Source organism: Miniopterus schreibersii, assembly GCF_964146895.1.
Source record: "Miniopterus schreibersii genome assembly, chromosome: 1".
NCBI classification, from domain to species: domain Eukaryota; kingdom Metazoa; phylum Chordata; class Mammalia; order Chiroptera; family Miniopteridae; genus Miniopterus; species Miniopterus schreibersii.
The window spans coordinates 78240337-78256088 of NC_138101.1; the positions used below are offsets into that span (position 1 = coordinate 78240337).

The following is a 15752-nucleotide window of genomic DNA, read 5'->3' on the forward strand; positions in this document are numbered from 1 at the left end:
ATTGATTCAATACATTAAAAATTTGGCTTTACAACCATTTCAGGAAACAACGTCTTTTTTAGGAGGAAGGGGTGTTTTTATTACCAAAGTGGTATCTATACAGTTGTAGAGAGTTAAAATAAAAAGACGTGAAAGTGGATTTTTTTTTTTTAAAAAAAGATCATATCAGAGGCAGAAACGATAAATCACAGATGAGAATAACACTGTCTCTTTAAATGTATCCATTACAAACACTACTTACATACTCTTAAACCAGCCTTACTAAGCAAAATGAATTTTTGAATAAGCTGCATTTTCTTTGAAGGGGCCTTTCTGGCCCTAGGTGTCCCCCTTACACCCCCCAAACTCCCCCAGGCAGCCCTGATGAAGGTCCACCTGGGAGTAGAGCCGCGGCCCACATGCCGCCGGGCAGCCTGCGGAGGGGCCTCTGGGGATTCCCGCAGCGCCCCAAGCGGACAGGAGGCCCACTGCGCAGCTGCCGGGAAGGCGAGCGCGGCTCGCTGTGGCCTTGGCAGCGGCGCAGGTCCGCGGGCCTCTGCAGACCCCGCACAATGGGCGACCCACGTGTGCTGTGGCTGGACCTGGCCCGGCTGCGGCTGCGGTAAGTGTCCCCTCCCCAGCCCCGTGAGTGAGTGTTGCAAGGGGCAGGCAGGCCGCGCACCGAGCACGCTGCCCCGGTGCCATCTTGGATCGGAGCCTGCGGAGCCCGCCCCGCCCCCACCCCGGGGAGCTGGCGAGGGTGGCGCCCGGAGCCCGCCGCCCTTCGGGAGGAGCTGCGGTCAGCTCCCGCACCCCAGCGAGCCCCGGCACTTCGTCCTTGCAGAGCTGGCGGCTCTGCTGCGGCCCCGGAGGTGACGCCCGACCCGCTGGGCCCTCGGGTTGGCTGGGCAGCCCGTTAAGAAAACAAAGTTTACGTGTCCGACTGAAACTTTCGATGCCTGCCACCCGCCTGTCCTCAGAGGCACCGCTTACCCACCTGCTGAATTTCCTTCCAGGCCTGTTTTTTATACATTTCTCACTCGGGTGAACCTGGGGAACACCTTGCTCTGCGTTTGTTTTGAACATCAGCTGTGTAAAGCCCAAGGTTTTATTCTGAAGCTTACTCTTTATGATCATTGAACATGCCTTAGAATTCTGCCCATTTTAGAACATAGACGGCCAGGTTATTCTTCCTCAGTGCCCCACAGATATTCCAGTGTGGGTATAGCCCGGTGTATTTAGCCATTACCTTATTTGTGGGCATTTAGATCGGTGAGCTTCATGCAGTGCTGTGCTGAATGGCCATGTCGTGCCTTCTTGTACATTTGGGGAGAGTAGATACCAAGAGTTTAAAATAACCCTGAACCCTAGACCTGAGCCTGAGAAATAACACTGGACCCCGGTATCTGCTCTCAGTACTTCCAGTACGTACAGGCCTTTCTCAAAGAAAGTATCTATGTCTGAGAACCACCAAGAGAAAAGCTTACAAATCTATACGTAAACTTGGGGAGTGAAATTTCTTTCCTTAGGTTCTGGTTCCTCTCATTTTGGCTGTTAGATTGCTGTAGAGATCCGCACAGATTATCATCCTATTTTTGATGTCTTTTGACCACGATTAGCCATGTATTGTTTTTGTGTTCTTGTTTTAATCATTTATTTTAGAGTTGGACAGGTCTGGATTCAAATATACATGACTTCTCTAAGCCTTAGTTTCCTTATCTAAAAAATAGGCATCATAATAACTGTCTAACAGTTGTGGAGAATAAAAGAGAATTTATGTAAAGTACCAAGCAAAGTGATTAAAACATAGGAAATAGGTAGTAATTGATGGGTGTTATGGGATAAGTGATAAATCTTTACTATATAAATCATATCCAAGTCTATTTCAGTATTTTGAATACTGAGGGTTTTTTTTTTCCACAGGAGCAATTTCTCAGTATATTCTCATCTTTAATACTAACGGATGGGATTGCATTTATCCACCCCCCGTCCCCGAAACAGCTACACTTTTCCTTTTAGGCTTATACTTATTGCCTTTAGGATTTGGTCTAAGTTTGTTAAGCTATTTGATAATTGCAAGGTTGTAAAGGACCTTAAGAGATGATCTGTTCCAACCCCCCACTTCATTTCCAGGTGCACAGCCTTTGTCTAACAATTAATTTCCCAGGACAGCTAATTCAACCAGATAAGTGGTGAAAATATCCTTAATTTCCAGAGTTGTATTACCTAATTTTCTTCTATCTTCAAAGTCAACCGGGTGATTAATTTTCAATTATTCCCAACATAAGTGGGAAAGACCTGAAAAAAAAACCCTCTTCATTGATTCAACATATTCAATGTACTGAGCACTTTATGACAGCTACTGTCTGTTCTGGGTACTGATGATGGAGATGGACAAGAAATCATCCCTGCCCTCATGGACTTTACAGTCTATCAGGGAGACAGTGATAAAGTAGCATTGAGTCATAGTCTGGATTTATGAGAAGGTAGCATTTCACTGATCCTAATTAGACACTCATCCTATAAGGCTGATATTGACTGTGCACTCTACTAAATAAGAGACAGATTTGTCGCAATCCAGGGACTTCTTACTTTTGGTACTGCATAAATATGTAGTAAGAAAACTAAGAGACAGCGTTCTGTAACGTAGAACTAGAGAACACACTTTTCTAACACAAGCAGGGGTTTTTTTGCCAAAAATCTTGAGCAAGAAAACATATTCTACAAATACAGCATTTTTTTTTTATTAAAAGATACCACGGACACACATACACAACTAAAAGGGAACATTTTTTTATAACTTGCAGCCGGCCTAGAGATTGAAATACCGAAACCTTCAATTTGTACCAATAATTCATATACAGCTACATGAGGTGAAAAAGGTTAATGATGGAATTTTTTTAAGTATGTTCCATTGACTATAAATGGCAGATCTGACAGTTAAAACGAAAATTGTTCCTGAAGAAACTTTAGTCAAACTAATTATTGGAGACGTTATAAGGATGTATAATTATATTCTTCACCTTTAAAAAAAAAGTTTTATTACAAATGTGCTTTTAAAGAACAAGTAGAGAAATAAAAGCTGTAATTGTTCTTAATTATAGCTAACTGTAATTGCACTCAATTGCAATATGCTGAATATCACCAATGGCTAAAGAAATCCTGGCATACAGGCAGTGCGCCCACTTTCATGAGATGAGGTGTAGTTTTATGAATATTCTTTTATCTATAATTTAGTTCTTTTACTGTTGATTCCATTTCTGTTGGTTTTATTTATTTATTTATTCATTTTTGTGATTGTAGAGATGTAATTGTCATCTATGAATGTGCAGAAGGTTGGAGATTTCATCTGGGGTTGCTTCAAACTTCCCATTGACACAAAAATGACATATTGGTGATTTTAAATGAGCAGTATGGATGTGACCCGCCATGGTTGAATTCACAGATTTGGATTTTCAGAGATGGTGGTGAATGCCACATTTTATTTACCTAGCAGGGTCCAAGAAGTGACCTGGAAAATACGAAGGATCTAAAATAGCATTAACTACCCCTCTGCGGATAGCTCCCAGAGTCATGGGATTTCAAATGGGTAAATTTCAGTAGGGCGATTCATCCTGTGAATGGGACAGTTTTTCTTGCCTCGCTCCTTCTTTGTGCTCTGAACTCAAATCGAGTTCTGTGTTTTCGCCCGAACCTCTGATGTGCCTGCCTGTATGGTGGGAAAGGCTGGGCCCGAGTCCCTGAGCCTATGTTTTATCAAAAACTCTTGAACCTCGTGACACCCCGCTTTACTCTTCCATGAGATGAGGCAACAGCGCCAACCTGTTCTCTGAGAACTGTACAAGGGAGGGTGTTGTCTTTTTATTAAGTGAGTAGACTATTGAAAAGAAGTAGCTTCTTTGCCTTCAGGAGAAAGGGGCATTTTGTTATGTGTTTATAGCCACTGCTCTGAAAAGAGAAACATAGTGAACAAAATACCAAGATTCCCCCAAATCACATCAGAACAACTTTTACTACTTTTCTGTTTCCATGGATGGCTGCTGTGAGCTTTCAACCCTATAGCCAGAGTCAGCTTTGATGTAATTTCGGGTGCATTTCTTAATTTAAAAAAGAGGGGGGTGCTCAGTGCCTTGGCCTGAACCCCATTCCTGGCTCTAGGTTGGGGGCTGGGACCATGGAGAGGGAAGCCCTCTGAGGGGATGTCCTTTTGGCAGAGGTCATGGCTACACTACTCCCCAAGTAGAAGCATGTCCCTTACTTTGGGTATTAGATGGAAATAAATAAGAGTCCAGAGTTCCAGCTTGTGTTCTTCAAAGCCCTGCAGCACCCAGTGCCAGCAGGGTCTGTAGGTGGTTTCTGTGAAGGCGGAGGAAGTAATCCTACTCTTAGCCAATCTCGAACACACCAGCAGTCCAGGAGCTGGTGTAACCCGTCTCCACTTTTTTCATTGTCACTTCATTCCATATGGAGTTTGATTGTAGCTGTCCGAAGCGACCTTCTCCTCCCTCGAACCTCCCTGTGTCTGGCACCCGCTGCTGCCCTCCCCAGGGCCACACCCCATCCTGGAAAAGTACAGAAGGTCCTGGAAGTTCTATTATCTACTTCAAACTGGACAGTGGCTTTCGTATTTTAGATTCTATAAGAAAAAATATCCTTCCTCTTGCTGAAAATTGTTTCATCAGTCATGACTTTGGCATTATTATACTATTGAAGTCCCTGGATTTGTTTTACCATAAACCTCCCCAATAGGGAATTGATCCTGGGATGAGGCAGATAAAATCTCATCCGGTTACCTTACACAATTAGACATTCACTTGTTTTGATGGCTTCCCCACTAGATGGCTAACCTCCTGAGGGAGGGGTTCATGTTTATTTATTCCCTGCTCAACACCTAGTACATGGATACTGGCACATAGTAGGAGCTGTAGAAATATTTGCTGGGAAAATTAATAAATTACTGCTAATAATAAATGCTAATGAATTCAATACCAGTACTTCTCAGTTGATGGATTAGGCCATTAGTCAAACATTACATTGCAGGCTGATATTTGCAAATCCCTCTTTGATCCAGAAATGATCAGGAATGGGGATGATTTTTCTCTCATTAAAAGAACTTATTAGTGATATTATGTCTCTGGGAGCTAATAGAGAAAAATTACTCTTTATAGCAAAATAGGCCTCCTTTTAAACTGATTTAGCCAAGAAAAAAATTTATTTTGATTAATAATTTTTTGCTGTGTTTTCCCATAAGAAGCTCCCTTATGAATTGCAGGACAGCTTTGAGCACAATAATGAAGCCATAGTAAATGCAGAAGTCTTTTAGTAACCTGTTACCCTCCCTCCCCCTTGCAGAAACATGGTATTTGAAGAAAATACCTATTTTTATATTTGTATTTTTTGGAGAGATGTTTTGTTAACAAAGCACTGAAAATACACACATAGCCTTACCTGTACACTGTCTGGTTTTTGGTTGTTTTTGTCTTTGCTTTTCTGTCCCTGAGAGCACACTTTGGTAAATAGAATGTAAGGTGCCATTTCTAGGGTCTGCAACTGTCTCTCAGGGCTGATTACATTTGCCTTTGCTAAAGTCTAAATAAGTAAGTCTTAAGATGAGCAGGAATTGTTCCTAATGGCCGAACTCGTGTCCTTCCTGGATCACTTCATTTAACCATGGTAGGTTCACCGAACATGAGTATGGTGACTAATAGGCAAATTCAAGTGTGCATGGAGACATACTCCTCTCTTCCTAATGCCACCAGCAGTGTCTCCTCTTCAGGTGCATTTCTGAGCTAAGTGTCAAGATGACATTTTTGAAAGAAAATGAAAGCCTTTAACACCACCTGGAAATGATGGGACAGCAGTGCTGTTTGAACAGTGGCCCCCCTCACAGATAACAGGAGGGCCAGATGGACTGTTTTGCACAGTTGATTAAGAGAAACCTTTGGCAATTTTATTTTGAAGGCAGTTGAGCACAAGAACACAGAAAAAGGCACATAATAGTGGCTGTTTTATATGAGGAATATTAAATAATCTTAAAGGAATATTAAGACAAATAAAATTAGCCAGGTCTCTGAAAGGACTATTCAGAAGGAGGTTGGATACGCCAGTGATTAGGTTAAATTAATCTTAGTGCAGCAAGTCTTCTCACACCCCAAATTGCAGGTAGGCCTGCTGCCTCTTGTAGGGCACTACTTCTAACTACCTTCCCCACCCACTACCTCCCTGTTTCCTGAGAGACTTGGTAGATGGAAGTCTCCCAGCTCCCCACAGTGGCAACCCTCAACCTGAGCTAAATACCAAAAGTGGTTTAAAGACAAACTTCACCTTGTAGACTTAATTTTTTAACTTAAGGGATGTGGAAGGGTTAATCCTTGTGAACGTAGGCTAAGCAGAAGGGACCTGGACGGGTCCCTCATGTGAAGTTGATCTGCAGGCAGGACTATGTCTGTGAATGTCGCTGATAGTTCATTCATTTCCACACAGGAGTGGATTTGAGAGGCTGGCCAGCCTCTGTAGTGATGTGAAGTACCTCTGTCCAAACCTACAGTTTTCTAAGAGACTGGGTGAGTTTATCTCAGGGTCTTGTCTGTCTCCCCTTTTAGTTTGTCAGGATTTTGAATGTACATATCTAGACTTACCTTTTTTTAAAAAATTTTTAAAATTTAAAAAAATATATATTTTTATTGATTGGAGAGAGAGAGGGAGAAGGAGGGAGAAACATCGATGTGAGAGAGAAACATCGATTGATTGCCTCCCACATGCCCCCTACCAGGAGCGCCCTACCAGGGGTTGAACTCACAACCTGGGTATGTGCCCTGACTGGGAATCAAACCTGTGACCTTTTGGTACATGGGATGGTGCTCAACCAACTGAGCTACACCAGCCAGGACCAGATCTATCATTTTTTTAAACCACAGCACCAGCTAGTACTGTCTGCTCCATGCCGTGAGTATTGGGTGAATACTTGCTGAAGAGTGAAAATGCAACAGTACAAAGGAAAGAACAGGCAGGAGGAGCAGAGGTGGGGAGAAGTGTTTGTGTTTCATGCAGTGACGTGTTCATTCATTCTCCTTATGCGAGAGCCCTCTCTGACCACCCTATGGAAAATAATAGCCCCCTAAGACCCCCTCTGTTCCATTCTAACCTCTCCCCTGCTTTATTCTTCCTAATGTATACTGTGGAAGGTAGTAATAGATGTCCCTTTGCTTATATTTTTGTATCTTACCTCCCCCTTCTAGATTATAAAGCTCCAAATGGCAGGACTACGGCCTTTTGTTATTGCTCACTGCTCTAGTCCAGAACCCAGACAAATGAATGGCTGTGTAACACACTTATTAGGTCTGTGGCTTGTATATACTCAGTAGCAGTGTAGAAGAGCCATCAAAAACAAGGGCAGGGGCCCAAATGCCTGGGTTCAAATCCTGACTCCACCTGTCACTAGTTGTGTGGCTTTGGGAAGCAATTTAACATTTTTGCATCTTGTTTACCTCATCTCTATTGTGTTTTAATCATAATGACAACTCCAATGAGGCTTTTAGAAGAATTAAGTGAATGGGCACATGTAAATGGCCTAGAATAGTGGCTGGTGCTAAATAAGCACCCAGTCAGCGTGTGTGTGTGTGTGTGTGTGTGTGTGTGTGTGTGTATGTAAGTGTAGATTTCCATGTGTGAATTATTGCTTGTGTCTATATACAGACATACACATATATACACACACACACTAGTATTTTAATCATGTGAGTGAAAATTGTGGAGGGATAAAAGTGGGAGAGAAAAAGTAAAGAGAACTTAGGACACATAAATAGTTGGAGAGAAAGTGGGAACAGGAGGAAGGAGCAGTGCCCTGGGGCTTTCCTTATCAGAGAAGGAACTTCGATCTCTGAGGTGTTTGGGATTCCCCAGGACTAAGGTTCACCATATAAGAGGATAACTGCCCTAAATTAATGTATGGATTTGTAATGATGCCTTTAAGCTAATCTTCTTGTCTATGTATTATTTGGAAATAGTTCCAACTTTAAAGACCCACAATTTGGCCCAAGCCTGGTGACCAAAAGAAAAGAAAAGAAAAAAAATCTGCTTGATTGTAATATTTTTACCCTTAATTGAGATAAAGAGAATCTCAAAAAAAATCTCAGTCCCTCTACAACCAGAACATTAAATCATTTGCAGGACAGGCAATAAAAGGGATGAGGGCGGGTTGGAAGGGGGCAGTGGGAGAAAAAGGGGGACATCTGTAATACTTTCAACAATAAAGATAGATTTTTTTAAAAATTTAAAAAATAATAAAATAAAATCACACTAGGAAAAAAAGATATCTTAACATTTTTTAAAAGTCTTTGTACTTTTGGAAGACTCAAAGGTACCATTGGAGAGAAGCATTCCAGGTCTTAAAAATATTTCTCAGGCTGACACACAATTAGCATGGGGGCTCATGTCCTCTGTTTTATAGTTGTCAGCTAATTTTGGAAACTGGCAAGCTGCACAGAAATAGATGGTGTGCCCTTGCTTCAACACTTCCTAAAAAAAGAACTGTTTGAATAGTTCAGGAATGGAAAGAAAGGAGCAGTGGAGGAAGAACACTGTTTCGGACAGCTGATCAAAACTGGCATCACTGTGCAGTGGCGAATGGCCTACACATTTAAAATTAAAATTTTTTTTAAAGGAATGCTAAATAATCTACAAAAACTGTGTGAAACACACAGTTCACTTGTCTGCTTTTTGAAAGGTATTTGTCTCTCTAGTTTTTTTAACTTTGAAAAATTTGAATTTATAACACAACTTCAAGTATGCAGAGAGCTTTCCTCTTTGCTCCCATTAATGGTTGATCCAGCAACTCTAGATCAAAGGGCAGCATTATTATTATAGCCTGGGACTTTGAGACCCTGAGAGGCAGAAGGAATTGCCCAAGGATATGCAACCCATCAGGAGCACACACCCTCCAACATTTAGCTCTGCTTCTTAGCCCCTAGAACAACTCTATTTCTCAGAACATATAATTTTGCTTTGTCATTTTTTCATCATCGTTTTCATTCAATTTTTAGCATTCTCCTTTCCTCTTGAAATCAGATTATCTTAGCAGTGATAACTAAGGGAAGGAAATTAGTGCAATTAAATTCCAAGTACTGCTCTAACTACAACAGGTATTTAAAAAAAAAATGAATTTAAGAGATTGGAATTACCTTCAAGTAGAAAATGTTTCATGGTTCTATTACACTCCTATTTATTGAGCGTCTGGTGTGTGCCAGGCACTGAGTATTTAAAATTTTGAATAAGATGTGGTCTTTGATTTAAAGGAGCTTCAGGTATGGGAAAATAAAAGGTATCCACCACTTCATACCTTGTATAATATCCTTTACTGGAGTGTAGACACTTGGAAAGAGGGTCAGCATCTGATTCATCTTGGTACATTTTGAAGCACAAGCACGGTTTGTGCTGAACATATTCTGACGGCTCAGTGGGTATTTTGGATGAATAAATATTAGTGATGAAGACCCTTTATGCTTAGAAAGCAATGTTAATAATGGACTTTGCGACCTATAAAATTCCATTGAAAAAAGCATCGTCTTTATGGAACCTTCTTTTTTGTAAACTTTATTACTTAGAGCAGTTTTAGGTTCACAGCAGAATTGAAGGGAATTTACAGAGATTTCCCACATAACCCGTCCTCACACATGCATGGCTCCCCCACTATCAGCATCCCCCATCAGAGCTGAATCTTTGTTAGAACTGATGAACCTACATTGATACAACATTTTTACCCAAGGTCTACAGTTGACATTAGGGTTCACTCTTGGTGTTGTACAGTCTGTGTGTTTGGACAAATGTATAATGTCATGTATCCACCATTACATTAGCATAGAGTAGTTTCACTGCTCTATGTAAAAATTTTCCGTATGGCACCTTGTATAAGTTTTCTCAGTTGGGTTATAAAGGAGTGTTGTCTAGGTGAAGCATAGCATATTCTGCTAAATTTATTTTCCTTGAGAGCTTTTTCTACAAAAGGTATAAATTTATGAAAACATGAATAATTCAGATTATTTGTTAGCAATAGTAAACAGGTAAAAATGAACAATTCATTGTTTTAAAAGTTTTAGTGTTTTGCTGATCTCAATAATGGCTATTGGTTGGTGAGTCGTAGCTGCATTGGTTCAGTCAGATACAGTTGTCCTATCCTTTTTAAAAAAATTTATCTTTATTGTTGAAAGTATTACAGATGTCCCCCTTTTCCCCCATTGATCCCCTCCACATCACCCTTCCTCCCAGGCCTTCACACCACTATTGTCTGTGTCCATGGGTTATGCATATATGTATATAAATTCCTTGGCTAATCTCTTCTCACCACCTTCTAGGAATATATCCTAAGAATTCTGAAAGACTAATCAGAAAGAACATATGCACCCCTATGTTCATAGCAACACAATTTACAATAGCTAAGATCTGGAAACAGCCCAAGTGCCCATCAGGAGATGAGTGGATAAAAAAGCTGTGGGACATTTACACCATGGAATACTATGCAGCTGTAAAAAAGAAGGATCTCGTACCCTTTGGGGTAGTATGAATGGATCTGGAGAATATTATGCTAAGTGAAATAAGCCAGGCAGAGAAAGACAAACATCACGTGATCGCACTTATATGTGAAATCTAAAGAACTTAATAAACCGATGTACAAAATAGATTCAGTGACATGGAAGCATGGATCAGACTGATGAATCTCAGGGGAAGGCGGGGGTGGGAGGGTGGGGGTGGGGGTGGGGGTGGGAAGAGATTAACCAAAGAACTTTCATGTATATATGCATAACCCATGGACACAGTCAGTAGTGTGGTGAGGGACTGGGTAGGGGAGTGGGTAGGAGGTGGAAGGGGTCAATGGGGAAAAAAGGAGACATCTGTAATATTTTGAACAATAAAAAATAAAAGTAAGAAAAAAAAACTATATTGTTGAAAGTATTACGAATGTCCCCTTTTTCCCCCCATTTATCCCCTCCATACCACCCCCGCCCCCCAGGCCTTCACATCACTATTGTCTGTGTCAGTGAGTTACGCATATATGCATATAAATTGTATATAAATTATTTGGTTAATCTCTTCTCACTCCCCCCACCCCAAGACGAGCAAAATAAATCCAGAGACATAGACGCATGAAACAGACTGTGCTTTCTTTGTATTTTTTTAAAATCATGGGGCTGCATGCTCCAATGGAATCAACAGGTTTTTAGGTGACATCACTTAGACTGTGCTCATCCATTCATTTATGTTCACCAATACTTACTTTTCCTATGAAGCAATGTCTATAACTCTAATATAACTTTTTGAGTACGTGGTTGTATAAACGAGTTTTCCCATGCTAGTACTTACTATGTGGAGAAGTGACTTTTCCCCCTACATTTGTCTTTTGCTGTGAAGGTCAGGCCAGCACCTTTCCTTTGCATGTGTTGATCTACTGAATGGACTTAGGCATTGTCTTTCATGTATAAATCACACCCATAATTCACCATCTAGGAATTTCTAGCTCATTTGTTAAGAGGAACAAAAAATAAGAAGACACTTGTCAAAATCTTGTCTTTCTTCCCCCAGTATTTATAGTTGTTTTGCCTCTAGACCTAATTCAGCAGTTTTTCTTAAGCTGCTTGTTATTTTTAACTTTTCCAAAGAATCCAACTGAGTTTTCAAAGAAACAAAAAGTTTTTCATACTCATAGTTCATCAGGTTTTACATCATGTTTAATTAGATTTAAAAATTAGAATGAGTACCACTAACATAAGTGGATCTGGGAACAAACTCAACATACTCCTTGTAAGCATGCAAACTTAGGTGGCAGGAGCCAAAGTGAGACGGACATTCTTGAGAGGGCTGTCACTATGTTTTTCCAGGGGAATGGAGAATGTTGGTTAACCCAGTAAGGCTTTGAAACAGAAGTCAGTTGTAGACCCTAAATTTTATTGCTGTATTGCAGTCGTTCTCCATTGAGAACAGTTTTGCCCCTAGGAGACATTTGGCAATGTATAGAGACATTTTTATTGTCACAAATGGGTAGAGAGGGGAGTAGATACTACTGGGATCTAGTGGTTGGAGCCCAAGGATGCTGCTGACTACCCTACAATGCACAGAACAGCCCCTCACAACAAAGGAATACCTGGCCCAAATTGTCAGTCTAGTGTGAGGTTGAGAAATGATGTAAATGGACTTATTATAACATATACCCAAACTAGTTTAAAAAGATACCAGGGGGACTCATAATATTAAAATGTGGATAATCTGGAAAGCAAAAATAGAGTTAAAAGCTCGGCTGGTGTTGTTCAGTGGTTGAGCACTGACCCATGAACCTGGAGGTAATGGTTCAATTCACAGTCGTGGCACATGCCCGAGTAGTGGGCTTGATTCCCAGTAGGGGGCGTGCAGGAGGCAGCTGATTAATGATTCTCTCTCATCATTGATGTTTTTATCTCTCTCTCTCCCTTCCTCCCTCTGAAATCAGTAAAAACATATTCTTTAAAAAAAGAGTTAAAAGATTAGAAAGAAGGAAAGGTAATTGTACTTCAGCCCTGAGTTGCTGCTGTTACTATGATCAAGTTCTAAACATAGATCTAACACTCAGGGGCAACAGAAAACCAGAAAAATTCATTAATCCATTCCTTAAAAACTGAACAGAGATTTATTGAGTATTCACATATGTTGGTCTCAAGTGACGAAATGGGAAATAATAAAATTTAAAAGATGTTTCTGTTGTGATAAATGTCGTAAAGGGAGACAAAAGGGAGGGGTGCCTCTTCGCTGGCGTATTCACAGTTCCAGGTTCTGTTTGGAAAGATTAATTTCTTATGCAGGCACTGAATTCTTAGAAGAGATGAATACATGTGAAACATTCAACAGTGTGGTGGACAAAGCTTTCAGCTGTGGTTTTTGCTGAAGTAATGAACACTTTCTCTCAAAAGCCAGTTTCTATACCAATGAAAGCTGAAGGTTTAATACTGTATGGTTATTTAGTAAAGAACATTTCTGTAGGAGCTGAACTTAGAATTTATTTAAGGCGGGATGGCTCTGTGGGAACCAGAACTTCCCTACGGTACCCAGGTACTATCACAAACAGTAAGTAAGAGACAGTTCTAGATGCCAGGGGGGCCCAAGATGGTTCATGGAGTAGGAGGTCTTTTATTTGAACTGACAAGATAAGTAAAGACAGTGTGAGTTTAAAGCTGAGATTCCTAACCCAGGGTTGACATATTTGCTTTGGGAGGTCCATAAACCGTCTACATTTGCACACCACATTTTGTGTGTATATATATAGGTATATTGTTATTTTTTTCTAGGTAAGGTGTTTATGTTTTTAATGAGATTTTAAAGGGATCAGATGACCCAAAGAAGTGGCTGTACTACTGTTTCTAAGAATCACATTTTTTTTGACAATACAACCATCAAATATCATTTTTATTTTATTGTTATAGGAAGAAAGAATTCAAAACTGTGCACAGTGTGATTGCACTTATATAAAAATGCACATAGACATAAGCACATAGAAATAAATAACTAAGTGGAAATATATTTAAATTCTCTCTAGCTTATATAATTACAAATATAAAAATTACATAATTTTTATTTTCTTTTGGAGGTCTTTATTTTCCAAATTTTCTACAATAAACGTGGATTACTATATAATTTAAAAGCATATATGGACATTGAAAAGTAACATAAACATTTTAATTGCAAATAATATTTAGAGAGACCTGTCTATGGAAAGTGAAAGGAATCCTCAGTCTCAGCTGCCTAGTGATAAAGCCTTAATTCCTAGATAAGAGCAAATTTACTTTCTAAACCCTGTGATTCTATATGACTATAAAGATGATATATAGGATTGCTCCTTCCATATTTTAATGTCCACAAGAAATGACTTTTAGAAGTCCTTTCATTATTGTTTTCTTCTGAGAAGGTTTTTATAGGAAGAGTAAATGTCAACTTTATTTTGGGTCTTAATGTTTCCAGAAGGCCTAAACTCCGTGGAACATACAACCTAACTCCCCTTTCCTCTCTTCTCCGCTCTCCTTCCCCATCTACCTGTCTCCCTCCACTTCTCTCTCCTTCCCTCTATCTCTTTTATAATGTCTAGGTGTTTCTCTTTTAAAAATAAAAAAAATGTCTTTATAGACTTTAGAGAGAGGAAGGGAGAGAGAGAGAAACACTGATGAGAAAGACCATCCATCGATCGGCTCCTTCCTGCATGCCCCCCACCAGGGATCAAGCCTGCAACCCAGGCATGTGCCCTGACCAGGAACGAAACCAGTGACCTCTCGGTACATGGGATGATGCTCCACCAACTGAGCCACACTGGCCAGGGCTAGGTATATCTCTTAAATACTGCCTTCGGACAAAGATGGTATCTCTTTATTTGATTTCTTTTTTACTTTACATAATGTTCACAGTGGCACCTTCTATTCAAAGACAGCTTAAAAATTTCAAAAATATAACTCAATTTCAGTTGCACTATTATTATATTTTCAAGCACCATAGCAAATAACTGCTTATGTGGCAACACACACACACAAGAAAAGCAGTTTGTAAAAAATCAACATGATATTGATTCAAAAGGACATATGATGAACTACTTTTTGAGAGCAAATCTTCAGTCCATGCTGGGGCTGGAGCAGGAAGTAGAAGCTGCCAACAGCCCACCACTGGAGAGGAGACCAAAAAGGGGCGGTAGCTCATTCGCCATTTCCCTTTTCTCTCTCTTACTTTTAAGGAGATCTGGTAAAATGGAGAACAGAGAACAGCTATGTATGGGTAAGGGCCAGTTGAGAAGGATGTTCAGGGAGGATACCAGGATGACCTTCATTGGTAATGTTGATAAGAAGTCAGACACTGAACATTTTGTCGAAAACTTCCAAATCAAGATCTAGATCTCCATGGAATATGAAAGTGGAATAATGCTACCAGATGATTGTACCTTTGTAATGGAAATCTCCTTGAAAAGGCAAAAAAAGCCCCACAACAATTCTGTAGACTACTGCTTGCAAAGAAGAAGTGTGTCCAGAGAGTATCAAAAGTTGTAGTCTCCTAATTTAGATCTGAGCTTCATCTTCCTGTTTTGACTGCAGGTTTCTCGACAAGGGGCATCCCTTAATCAGGAAGAGCCACATGGAAGGGAAGCCTAGGGCAAGGTGTGGAGCCCCCATGCTCTCTCCCGGCACACCAGCCTTCCAGTTCTGCCTGGAAGCTCTGAGAATCACACTTCTAATCCCCTAGTCTAAAGATGATCCCACCTCCAATTCTAAAATATCTCGACATCAACCCTCTTCCTCCCCCTCCTCCTCCTCGTTTCTCATTACTTTCAAGAGCATATCTCTAATGGAAGGACAAGGTATTGCAATTAGGAAAAATTTAGTTTTCAAATTTGTATTTGGTCACTCGACTAACGACTTGTCTTTTGTGCTATTTGAATTACCATAGCATTAGCCTTTAATAATCCCAGCCAGTAGGACGTTGTAACGAAGAAGTGAAAAACAGTAATTTGCTACCAAAGGAATTGGATTGTGTGCCGTATGTGTTCCTTTATAAACCTCAGGTGACAGCATCAACACGAAGACACATCCTCAAAAGAATTTGTTCCTAAATGATTCTTGGAAAGAGAAGACAGGTGCTTTGTTGAACTGGAAAAGTATCTAAAAAAGTGGTTTAAGATTCTTTTTCCTTCTATTTTCCTTTCTTATGTTGTACATTTTTAAATTTTAATGTTTTGAACTCAGTTAAGTTCTACCACCAGGAAGCAGAAGCAGATATTT

At 40.2% G+C, this 15752-nt stretch overlaps 1 protein-coding gene across 7 annotated transcripts in view; it reads left to right on the forward strand.

The window, feature by feature from the left end:
• CELF2 (CUGBP Elav-like family member 2) overlaps nt 1-15752 on the forward strand; it is a 789880-nt gene that overhangs the window by 386586 nt on the left and 387542 nt on the right. The gene's annotated exons all lie outside the window — the stretch shown is intronic.